This window comes from Apostichopus japonicus, chromosome 11 (genome assembly GCF_037975245.1).
Source record: "Apostichopus japonicus isolate 1M-3 chromosome 11, ASM3797524v1, whole genome shotgun sequence".
Lineage (NCBI taxonomy): Eukaryota > Metazoa > Echinodermata > Holothuroidea > Aspidochirotida > Stichopodidae > Apostichopus > Apostichopus japonicus.
In genome coordinates this window covers 19031736-19044686 of record NC_092571.1, presented here as the reverse complement: position 1 = coordinate 19044686, position 12951 = coordinate 19031736, and the positions used below count along the sequence as shown (strand labels likewise).

General features: G+C 37.5%; 1 protein-coding gene across 4 annotated transcripts in view; it reads right to left on the bottom strand.

The window, feature by feature from the left end:
- Nucleotides 1-12951, bottom strand: part of LOC139976475 (D-glucuronyl C5-epimerase B-like) — a 107123-nt gene that overhangs the window by 56867 nt on the left and 37305 nt on the right. For 2 of the 4 annotated variants that reach the window (XM_071985249.1, XM_071985253.1), the window contains one exon: nucleotides 1429-1651. The gene's annotated coding sequence lies outside the window, so the exon portion shown is untranslated. Of the gene's footprint in view, nucleotides 1-1428; nucleotides 1652-8441; nucleotides 8586-11856; nucleotides 12047-12951 lie in introns of those variants that run through there. The other 2 variants (XM_071985252.1, XM_071985250.1) reach the window with 2 other exon arrangements.

Sequence of the window (12951 nt, the reverse complement as noted above, 5' to 3'; positions counted from 1 at the left end):
AACATGACACAATACTACAGAACATGACACAATACTACAGAACATGACACAATATTACAGAACATGACACAATATTACAGAACATGACACAACATTACAGAACATGACACAACATTACAGAACATGACACAACATTACAGAACATGGCACAACATTACAGAACATGACACAACTTTACAGAACATGACACAACATTACAGAACATGACACAATATTACAGAACATGACACAATACAACAGAACATGACACAATACTACAGAACATGACACAATATTACAGAACATGACACAATATTACAGAACATGACACAACATTACAGAACATGACACAACATTACAGAACATGACACAACATTACAGAACATGACACAACATTACAGAACATGACACAACATTACAAACCGCGAGCTGCAATATGATTCATTCGTAAAGTTTGCATTAAAACCTGACATCAATTGAACTAAAATCGCTGAACAACTCATACCGATCTCTGCACAGTTACGTGGCCACGATTCCCACAGTGGCCAGGATTCCACATGTGACCAAGGTTCCCACATGTGGCCACGATTCCCACATGTGACCACGATTCCCACATGTGGTCATGAACCCTGCACATGTGTGTCTTGTCAATGTTTGTTGTAGTGTGTGTACAATCAAATGTTGCAAAAAATATTACATACAGATCTCGACGACATTTAACTGATAACAAATGATCATAATTTCAATGGATTGCTACAATAAGATGGTTCATCTACCCTATCTAAATTTCTTTGTTTCAATTAAATTTCTTTAAATATCAAAGCAATATCAAAGGAATTTATAATTTGAAGGGAATTTCTTGTAGTAAACCTTTTTTTTTTTTTGCAGTGTTATAATGTTACATATATGTTCACAAGTTTCAATTTTTCTGTTAACATGAGAAATCATATATTACCAATTTCTTAGGTTTCTTATATATCTTAGAAGCTTTGCATACCTGTTTTACTAAAACTATAAATATTTAATTAATTATTCTCACTTACCTGCTCCATATAGCAAATGTGAAACATCTTACAATTGTTTCAAAATCTCCTTCATCAAAAGAATCAACAAGACTCCTTAAAGAACTTTCTTTTCCACAGATTTGATTCCTTGCTTGTATAAATATATCAAAACTCCATGCACATAGGTCTACAACAACCACAACTTTTACAGATTGAAGAATTCTTTATTTCCAGGAGCAAGCTGCTCTTTTCTGTTTATGTCCAAGTTAAACGATTGTCTCCTGTTGGTTTATTGCCCTATGGACACCTTTTTCCTTTTCACACTCTGACACTAACCTGACTGTGGCATACATCCCTATCATAATCCTACATTGCAATCCGAGTCATGATTTAACTACAACCAATGAAATTGCTAACAAGGTCAATCAAAAAAATTCACCTGTACCTTTGACTGATTTCTTCAATTTCCGATGAACATCTAAGCCCGGCCGCTGCTGCTGTGTAACCAAACCCACTGAACTTGAGATCAGATCTGAATCACCCAGCAAAGACTTTAATCTCGTCGCAATGGAATGGTGGTCTGTCCATGTCACCGTTTCTCGTTAAATGGAAGAGTGGTCCTTTTCTTGCTGGCGGTCACTGTCGTCGTCGTCGTAGTAATCTTCAAGCTGTGAAGGGAGAGATAAAGCCGTCAGTCCGTGGAGTGAAACAACACAATGTCTGCTGTGTTATTACTGAAGAATCACCAAACTATGAGGTAATCTCAACACCTTCATGAACAGACAACCAAAACTGTTTATTGAGATTGACGGATTGTTAAATTCAAAACTGTGAAAGGGTAAACTTGATGGAGAAAGGCTTGTGTAGGAGAGAACTGAAGAGAAGTGAAACTGTACTACTCATAGATAGAGATATAGATATCTTTTGTCTGTGACCCTGCTATTGTCTTTCAGCCCTTATTGTTATGTTAGATAATAACAAAGCTGAGTGATCCATTGTTACAGTTAACCTCAAACTCTCACCAAATATCAAACTGATGAATTGTATATCATCATAAAGCATGTCTACTACTTTACAAAGTTATATGAATTCATGAAACCCCTTTAACCAGAAACTAAACAAAAAGGGCAGTTGCATGTTACACAATATTTACTAAATTAAATGAGTCTCTCAATCTGTGCAACTTCATTCATCTCTGGTGTTATGACTACTGTATTATAATCAATACTGTACAAATGTAACCACACTACTAAATTAACTGACCATGTCAAAGACCGGTGGGGTCGGTCATAGAGGGCGTACAGTGTTACCAGGACATTATAGGCACGGTAGAACCAGAGTGTTACAGTAGGTTTTGAGGAGACAGGTAAGCAAGGAGCGTAATAAATGACACACTACTAAATTAACTGACCATGTCAAAGACCAAAGGGGCCAGTCATAGAGGGCGCACAGTGTTTATAGGTTACCAGGACATTCTAGGCACGGTAGAATGTGGTGCTAAGGTTGTGAGGAGACAGGTAAGCGAGGAGCGTAATAAATGACACACTACTAAATTAACTGACCATGTCAAAGACCGGAGGGACCAGTCATAGAGGGCGCACAGTGATAAAAGGTTACCAGGACATACTAGACAAGGTAGAATGTGGTGCTAAGGTTGTCAGGAGACAGGTAAGCGAGGAACGAAGTAAATTTAATACACACTACTAAATTAACTGACTATGTCAAAGTAATGACAGCCAGAACTTGCTTCTTTCACTTGTTACAAATAAGTGTAAAGCAATATTAATTATGGTATTAATAATACACCCACAGGATACATTGGACATGTTATTAAATGGAAGTAATACTCCATCAAGATAACTCTTAAATGGTCACACTTATATGCAAGTTGCTATTGGATGAATACACTAGCTGTTACTCTAGTTACATTCCATCAATAGTCCATAATCATATACATACTGTAGAAACAAAGCTGGCGGAATCTCTATTTCTGGCCCAGAAGATGGAATGGTAGATATTATGGAACAATTGTCAAAGGTCAAACCCTCTGTGACATTGTACCTAACAATGATTTCAGACAAACTTTATTAATGAGTGATGACATTCAATTCAATATCCAAATATCATCACCTAAGTACTCATATGACTAAAATGATCCCATATTGACCTCTGACCTTGACTTCCTAAACAAGGCTACGAGGTACGCCCCAAGTGAAACTCCCGACACTTAGGAAGCGCACAAGTAGCGAAAACCATGGAGAAACATGAAAATATATACAAATATATGAAGGTTCAACATGAACAACAACAACGTAATCGAACCGCCTATCCCGCCTAGTATGGGATAGGGGCTCGCAGCTTACAAGCTACGCTACAAGAGTGGAACTCCCGACATTAGGAAGCGCACGAGTAGCAAAAAACATGGAGAAACATGAAAATATATACAAATATATGAAGGTTCAAACATGAAACAACAACAACGTAATCGAACCGCCTATCCCGCCTAGTATGAGATAGGGGCTCGCAGCTTACAAGCTGCGCTACAAGAGTGGAACTCCCGACATTAGGAAGCGCACGAGTAGCGAAGAACATGGAGAAACATGAAAATATATACAAATATATGAAGGTTCAAACATGAAACAACAACAACGTAATCGAACCGCCTATCCCGCCTAGTATGGGATAGGGGCTCGCGGCTTACAAGCTACGCTACAAGAGTGAAACTCCCGACATTAACTAGCGCACGAGTAGCGAAAAACATGGAGAAACATGAAAATATATACAAATATATGAAGGTTCAAACATGAAACAACAACGTAATCGAACCGCCTATCTCGCCTAGTATGGGAAAGGGGTTCGCAGCTTACAAGCTACGCTACAAGAGTGAAACCAACACTAAAAAGCGTAAAAAAGTAACGAAAGTACATGAAACAAGCAAAACATCTTAGGAGAGGTTAAAATAGCTGGAAAAGATGTACTGTACACAAGAAAACAAATGCCTATCCGCGTATCAAAGCGGAGAAGGCGAACGAACAAAGTAGTTTGGCGGAACTACTACTGAGAAACCCACGCTACGCTAACAAAAAACGAACGCATGGGCGAGAGTGCACACCAAAAAACAGCCCCCAAAACTCCCTTCCCTAAAGAAGAGGATACTTATCAGGCTGTAAAAGGTTGTTGGAAGTGCTAGAACTCCTATAAGGAAACTTCTAGAGTAAAAATCCAAGGTATCCGGGCGAATTTCGAAGAAAATTTTTCCCAATACGAAAAACATGTGAGACACTTTGGAATGGTAGAATATGAAGGGGTTCACTGGGGGTCAGTGAGGGTGTACAGTGTTAAAAGATTACCAGGGCATACTAGACACGGTAGAATGCGGTGCTTAGGTTGTGGGGAGACAGGTAAGTGGGGAACAAAGTAAATATGCAAAACAAGCTAGTGAGCACCTTTGATTCATTATTGAGGATACCACCTCAGGGTTTTTAGTGTCTGAGTACAGGGTCCAAAGTCAGCCGGAGATGACATTTGACCTGATATTCCTCAACCCACATGACCACAAATATGTTGATGAGCAATATTACATAACCCAGAGGTCATAGAGGTCACTGCTTTGAATCCTATTCCAGTCATAGATTTCTTTCCTCTTTTCTATTTTCTAAAATTTCACAGTCAGCTTTCCATTATTAATTTACCTAAAACATTTACTTTACGAAGGTGTCATTAATGTGAAGAACTCACTTCTACTACACAAGCTTCGTTAGCTAGCACCAGAAAAACACTTCTGAACACAGAAAATATTAAAATATTAATAGTTGCTGGTGTGAAAGTCAGAGGAAATCATGAAGATCGCATGAAGAATGCATTTCGCGATCCTTCACTAGCACAGAAGGTTCATAACAAAAATCTCTGTTTACAAAGTACTGTATTGAACGTTGGAGCCTGACCTTTGTAAATATTTTATTGCTTAACAGTTTTTTAAATCTTCCAAAATAAATCAAGGTCTGTTGTGTTAACTGTGCCTCAAAGCGATGCTTATATACGAGTTCTATTATTAATACTGACTTAATTGTATTTGTTGTGCTGACTGCTGTACCTTAAGGGCAAGTGATTCTCTTACATGTATTGAAACTTTAACAGAACATTAGTTATTCTGCTCAAATGAACTGACTTTGCAAATGTTTTCAAATAAATGTTCAATTCCAATAAGAACGGAGGTTATAGAAGTTTTTTTTTCTTGTTTTTTGGTCACACCTAATCTCAACTTATAAGCATTTCCCTAAATTTATCAGACCATAGAATAGAGGGAACAATTCTTATTGTAGTATTATACTGTAGTACCCTATCACTTTAAATCGTAATGTCAGCAACTCAGAATAGAATGAAATTTGAGATTTCTGTCCCAATTGTGGTGATGAAGAATGGTGAATGCTGGACAAAAAGAAAACGGAGAAAAGAGAGGGGAAACAAATCCTGCCTGGAGGGTTGATGTGAACCTACACTGAAAGTAATGTAAGCCCACAAAGAAAAAGAATTCCTACAAGACCAGGATTGTTATCAAATCTCTCTTCAGAAATCTTGACAAATACCAACAAGTTATCAACACTTTTACAGAGCAGATAGGGCAAACTACAGCATGTTCTGTATTCTCTCTCTGGTTCACTCTTCAACCCCCCCCCCTTCCTTTTTTTTTCTTTCCAGTTTCCTTCTATGTTTTGATATTGATTACATACAAAGGTAAACATGTTTATTTCAGAGGTTATTGACTACAAACTAGGAATGATGGTATTATTAACCTTTTAAATATATAATATAAATATAAACTTAAAAGTTAAAATACAGAAATGTTTCTGTTGCTATGTAGTTTGGAATTACAACCATCCATTCTTTGAAGGACAGATTTGGGGAATTAAGGATACAAGTATACAAAGAGTCCATGTGGAAATTGTTGTGGGATGTAGTGTGGGATGGGGGGAGGGGGTGGGGGGGGGGGGGGGGGGTATGGTACACATGCAGTGCTAATATGTCAGTATCCATTAAAGTACAACTGGTAGATGGTGGTGATACAGAATTGGTAACTGTCAGTATATCTAATGCCTAATATAATCACTAAAACAGACTGATAAATTACCTATTGTTTATAGAACCAATGTATTGTTTTCAATTTTGATGATTGTAATATAGCAAAGCAATGATTATAAACCAGGGAAGGAAATTCAATAAGAAGGGTTGCAATAGGGCAATAAATTGACTACATTTATGAGCTGTTCAAATAAAGCTCAGATAAAGATATTTACTCAAAGACAGGTTTTCCAGGGTTCAGAAATTATCTCTACTTAGTTAGAATTCTGTATATTGTTCTGACAATCTATATTAACTAGAGTACATGATTAACATTTTATAATATCATTACGAAGATAAACACATAAGAGTTCCCCTCGTTATAGTTTACAACTGTAAGTAGATACCCAGAGTCCATACTACACGGGTAGACTTTAATAGCAACCACAGTACAGAAGCAATACTTGGTGGTGGAATTGGTTGTGTGGTTGCAAGCATTCACTGCATGGGGTGGGGGGGGGGGGAAAGAACCAATGAATGCTTAAAGCTTACTCTAGACAAAGTACATTGTACTATGATATTAGAGAGGGCGGATATGCTTGAATAAAAGTATCAATTCCATGTTTTGATCTGCTGAATAAATACAGACTTGAAGAAATACTGCTCAGTTTATTTAGTCAAACCCTTTCTAAAACAAGAGGACATACATGTACTAGGTATGCTAGATAGTCCAGTAATGGTCACTAATGCTTAGATTTATACAAGTCCTTTATTGCAATCCTCAAAGCATTTACCTCAGACATTCAAATATCTAATTGAACCTTCCTCTATGTATGAACATAAATTTGGAGACTCTTTAGGGACACTTTGTGAAATTTTACCAATTTTTATCATGGTACTGTAAAACTTAGGGCAAAAAGTGATGACCTTGACTATTGGGCCCTATCATAGAGGAAAATCTGGAGACCATTCTAGTATATATATTTCAAGTTACATTTCTGCTAGACAGTTATTGGCATCCATTGAAACTAACTGACTAGTATCAGATTCCCGGTAGGACTTGAAACTGTTCACCCAAGGATAAGAAGAAAACTGTTTGGAAGATCCAGGTGTTAGAGTGTAAACTAAATCAACTGAAATCAACATTGACAACTCTGTCCAGCCCACTATTACTGACAATTTGAAGGTCTTACACTCATAATTTACTGGATCAAAATGTCTTTATTAAGGTTTGCTTGGGAAACTTTTGTCAAAATCTTGAGAAAGTTTCGTCAAAACTTAATGATTACTTTTGACATAACATGAAAAACTGAGAACGCTCCCCAGAGAGACTCAATCAAGCTTTGACTGTGTCCCAGAGGCATTTGTGGATGACTCCCAAAGCTGATGTTTGGGCTTTGAAAGTAAACAAACACACACACACATACATTTATACAGATGTGTATATATGCAATACTACCTCTTGTCTGTCCCTCTAGCTTTATTCACATTTGAGAACACACAGGAGATCTGATTCTGAAGGGAAATAAACATCAACGGTGATCCGCTGAAGTGTTAATCCTTAGGAACTCAGGATCAGATCACGTAATCTTGATCCTAGTTTTTGGGAGGATTTGGATCCCCCAGGGGTGGGAAGTCTGAATGTTCGTGATCATGTAACCAGATATTGTGGGGTAAGCAAGTATAAAGGATATCTAGGGATAAGCAAGTATAAAGGCAAGCGTACTGTAGAACTTAGTTTAGCTTAGTCACTTGGTTTGCCCAATGATAAAAGAAAGCATTGCATTAAAAACATTTACAAACAATTCTGCATGCGTTTATTGTCTTAATAGTCTTACTGTATATATTAGAAGCAGCCAAATTATGGTTGTAGCTACTTGTGGTTATCTTAGGAAGACTGCAGGTGGGGGGGAGGAAGGAGGGGAGTAGGGGGTGTAGGTATTACCTACTCTACCATGATCACAATGAGGGGCATTGGGATGCACTCATATTTTACAGTAGACTGGAGTCTGTGTACGGAGACTGACTTAGAATGATATACAGTAGACAGACCTGACCATAAAAATACTGCTGATACTGCTAGTAAAGCCAGCCATTATCCCCCAACAGCTGTTTGTAACCACCACAATGTCAAGGTTCTGATTGTAAAATCCACCTCTTTCAAAATTTAGAGTACTAATAGCCCTGAAGTAACAATGCATTAACCCTCATCCCAAAGATATAAAACATAAAGCTACTCTCACCCTCCAAATAATGTGAGAACTGCCTATATAGTTTACATACAACACAAACTATAACCGTGTAATAATGATAAAATTATATCATCTAAAACAAGTATTTTCCAGTTTTTTTTTTAAGATTGCTGAATTCATGCAAGTGAGAAAATATGTTCATTCTTACAAATCACCTCAAGAATGGGCATCTTCGAGAGCTGTCAAATTCCTTTTTCATCACAAAACTGCTGAGAACTATAAATGTCATCACATCCCAATCCAGGGGCAATATCATCTGTCCTTACTGCAGCTAATGAAGCATGGAACAGTCGGAGGAAGGGCGCCTTGCAATGTCTTTTTAAAACAGTCTCATTTTCAGTTTAGCTTAAAGGAGCAGGGAAGCCTGGACAAAAAGCAACGTATAGACAAAAAAGGAAACCATTGTGACACTTAAAAAGTCATCATAATTCACACATGTAGACTCAAACACTTGTCCGGAAAATGTTGTTACACAGGAAATAGGTTCTGCCATCCCCAAACCACCAGTAAAGCATTCCCACACCCCTACAACAGCATTTTAACTGCTGTATAGCCCTGTGAAGACTGTATGTACTAGAAAACGATTGTAACAAATCTAGCTTCTTACAATTATTACACTACATTCCAATTTAATATCATCATTGCCATCACAATTTTCTAACATTCAGCAAAAAAACATTTCTGCATTTTCTGCATGTGACCGTTTTCATCTTGTCTAGTGGGCCTGGACGTTTCGATCCTAGCAGGATCTTCTTCGGAGGCTGAATGAACCCTCTTATTTTAACACATTCTCTCACACAGGCTCTTTAGAGGATAAGCAGTTTGCTATTAACAGTTTCTGTTTTATCTTGTCAAACTTGTTTGTCAAGTTCATGTTTTACTGTTTGTTCTTTCCTTCACAATACTTTCCACCAGCAGGGATGGGGGAAGGGGAAAAGGGAGGGGGAGGGGATTGGATTCTCTGTCACACAGATTGGAAAATTCCTATTTCTTTAGAATATTCAGAGAGAGTTTTATTATTTTAAATATTCCTTGTCTTAAAAACAAAACCCAAAGCAATACTTACAAACATTTTGAATAACGACTAGCGGACAATAGACCAGAGTATTCCAATTATTCCTTCCATGACAACCTTCAGATAATCAGACATTCACACACCAGAGTTAATTAAACTACCAGGAGCAGTTTGTCATTCGGTTGCTGTCATTTATCTCTGTGGTGATGACACCTCCCTCCTGTCATCTGATTGGGAACTATTCATGAACTCAATTTACAAATTAGCCCATCTGTCCTTCTAACAGTGTAACTTGTACTTTTAACTAGTCTAGTGAATCCTGTCATGATAAAACAAAATTAGGCCCCCTTACATTTTGTTCCCTTTTAATAACATTTTGCTGCGTAGGTTTCTCTTAGTTGATAGGTAGTTTCATAAACACCTCTTTCTCTCGGCATGATTAGCAATTACCTTGTATCGTTAACTTTAACCAGTATTTTCAGGGCAGGTATTACTACTTATCTGTAGTAATCTAAAAATAAATTAGACACTTACGCATTAATGTGCTAGTTTATCATTCAAACAAACACTGATAGATTCATGACACAACATAACAAAGACAAACTTTTAACGAGATGTGCTGCCCAAGCTGATTGATCAATTCTAACCATAAATTATGAATCCAATCACAAAGACTGCAATCATACAGTAACATCCATGTTACACTGTACATATAACTCCTAACACATTATGACATCACACACTGACAATATGGCTGCTCCTGAGTCCTGATATGCCAGCCTTTTCAAACCCAACAGAGCCAGCTTACACTTGGGATAGGGTGGAATGGGGTTGGATGAGCCGAGGGGGGTATGGGGTGAGAAGGCTTTTTCATCACCTACGATGGCTATTACACAAAAGGTGATAATTCTGTTTGTACTGAGATTTCCTTTCATACAGTAAGTTTGGATCAATGCAACATAAATTAGCTAATCACTGGTGTAGCATTTGATTAGAAACATTACGTCATGTCACGCATGTTAATGCATATTCATGCCAATGTCATGCATGTTAATGTCATTCATGCTAATGTCATGCATGCTTATGTCATGCATGCTAATGTCATTCATGTTTTAAATTTCATTCATGTTCGGTATCCACATGCACTGACTTGCTACTCACTCTTCCAGTTCCATGACAATTAGTCATGTGCAGATAAAACAGCCAAATAGGAATTCTTTAACCAAACAAAGAGAATATCCCAAAGACAATGCATTCATAAGGATGCATTTACCTTGCATACCATTCACAAACAAGCACATTTGGACATTTGTGAGCAAAGATGTGGATAATTAGGTGCCTAGATTGATAGCTCTATGAATATGCAGCAGTAGAAGAGAAGGAGGCTGGTATGCCTTGTAACAACTTTGAGGATTACGAATGGCAGTTACTAGACCTCACAGTAACATCCCTAACAGTAACATCATAGTAATATTCCTAGCAGTAATATCCCTCACAGTAATATCCCTTCTGCTTCTGCTTCTTTTATATACTCGTTAAAAACCCCTCTCGGGTATCACAACGAGGATGTTGGTGCGCAGCGCAGCAGTGCTAATAATAATGCGTGGGCAATCTTAAACACCTCAAGACTAGGGCTCTCTTTAACGGCCAAGGATTGTGTATTCCATTTAACGGCCAAGGATTGTGTATACCTAGGCTCCTAGCAGTAATATCCCTAACAGTACCATCCCTAACAGTAACATCCCTCACAGTAACATTCCTAACAGTAACATCTTCACAGTAATATCCCTTACAGTAACATACCTAACAGAAATATCCTAACAGTAATATCCTTCACAGTAATATCCCTAACAGTAATATCCCTCACAGTAATAAGCCTCACAGTAACATCCTCACAGTAATATCCCTAGCAGTAATATCCCTAACAGTAATATCCCTAACAGTAACATCCCTCACAGTAACATTCCTAACAGTAACATCTTACAGTAACATACCTAACAGAAATATCCTAACAGTAATATCCTTCACAGTAATATCCCTAACAGTAATATCCCTCACAGTAATAAGCCTCACAGTAACATCCTCACAGTAATATCCCTAGCAGTAATATCCCTAACAGTAATATCCCTAACAGTAACATCCCTCACAGTAACATTCCTAACAGTAACATCTTACAGTAACATACCTAACAGAAATATCCTAACAGTAATATCCTTCACAGTAATATCCCTAGCAGTGATGTCCCCAACACTAATATCTCTCGTATTAAAATATCAACAGCTGACTAGCGTTCTTTTCTATTTGGATTTTAAGTAAGTATAAAACCCAACTTATCACTCTGGTTTCTACTATACATTTAAACTGATCCAATCTGCTGCAGTTGACCTTCAACCTCAAACTCAGTCTACAAGATCAAAGACAGACATGCTTGGTCAATGATGGATTGGTCACTTTGGAAAAAAAAAACTTTTTTTACCCCCATCAAAATTTAACACATCTGAATTTTATAAATTTAAAAAGTTGTGGTCTAATTCAAAATCTAATTTACCCAAAATTGGAGAGGCTTAATTCCTGTACGTCTACACTAAGGTAGTTCTTTCTTCGATGCTTGGATGAAGTACAGTAGCTCAAAGCTTTGCCGAGGATTACAAACAAAGTCCGAGAGGGTTTTCTGTGGGTTGAGTACACTCTCTACGATCCTCAAACAATTGCTGAAAGAGGGCAGGATTAGAGATAATCTGCAAAAGCAGTAAAAAAGGTTTCATCAACCGACCTAAATGGAAAGGTGGATACAGCAAGTCTTACTGTTGACAGTCTTACAGACTCAGAATGAATGCTTCAGGGTTCAATGATTCAAAATAGCTCTGTAAATGGATACTTCTGTTTTATTTTCTTGTGTGTGGGTGTGAGGGTGGGGGGAAGGAGGTGGGCAAATTGGTGTTTACAAAGTTTTGAATACATGACTATAACAAATCATAAGGTATGGTGAAACCATCCCACAACTTGTATGGTCTTCCAAGCTTTGCCATATGTTCTTTCAATTTTGGTAACATTATTTGTGAATTTTTAAGTTTACTACAATGTACAACATTAATCACCAAGTAGAGAGAATCCCTTTAACTCCACATGAAACAACAAACTGGAAATGGAATCACCCAAACAACATGCTTGACTGGAACTTGTTGACGTAATCTGAGAATTCTCCATGTTATTTGCAACTTCTTTTTTTTTGTAGCCTCCTCCCAAATCCAGATTTGCTGTTGTCTTCATCTTTTTCTTTGGTTATTGAAACCGTCTACGTCCAAAGGTCCTTGGAGGTTAATGGATCTACCGGATCGGTTATCCACCAACCAATCCCTTGCAGACAAAATGCTGTAACACTATCTGCCATCAATTTCTGCTTCAATTCCGATGACTGTTTCTGTCTTTTGTCGAGACACTATCCTTGGACATCTGATTTTTTCTACTTTTCATTAGTCTATTATTAGCGCAGTTGCCTTGATGGCAGCGAAAATAACAATTTGTTGTTTTTGGGAAATTGATAAGACTTTTTGAAAGAACAAAATGATTTTAGAAGATGTCGACTGAAAATGACTTTTCCTTAAATTGGAATATCATCTTCAGTTTTACAAGTGATTACATG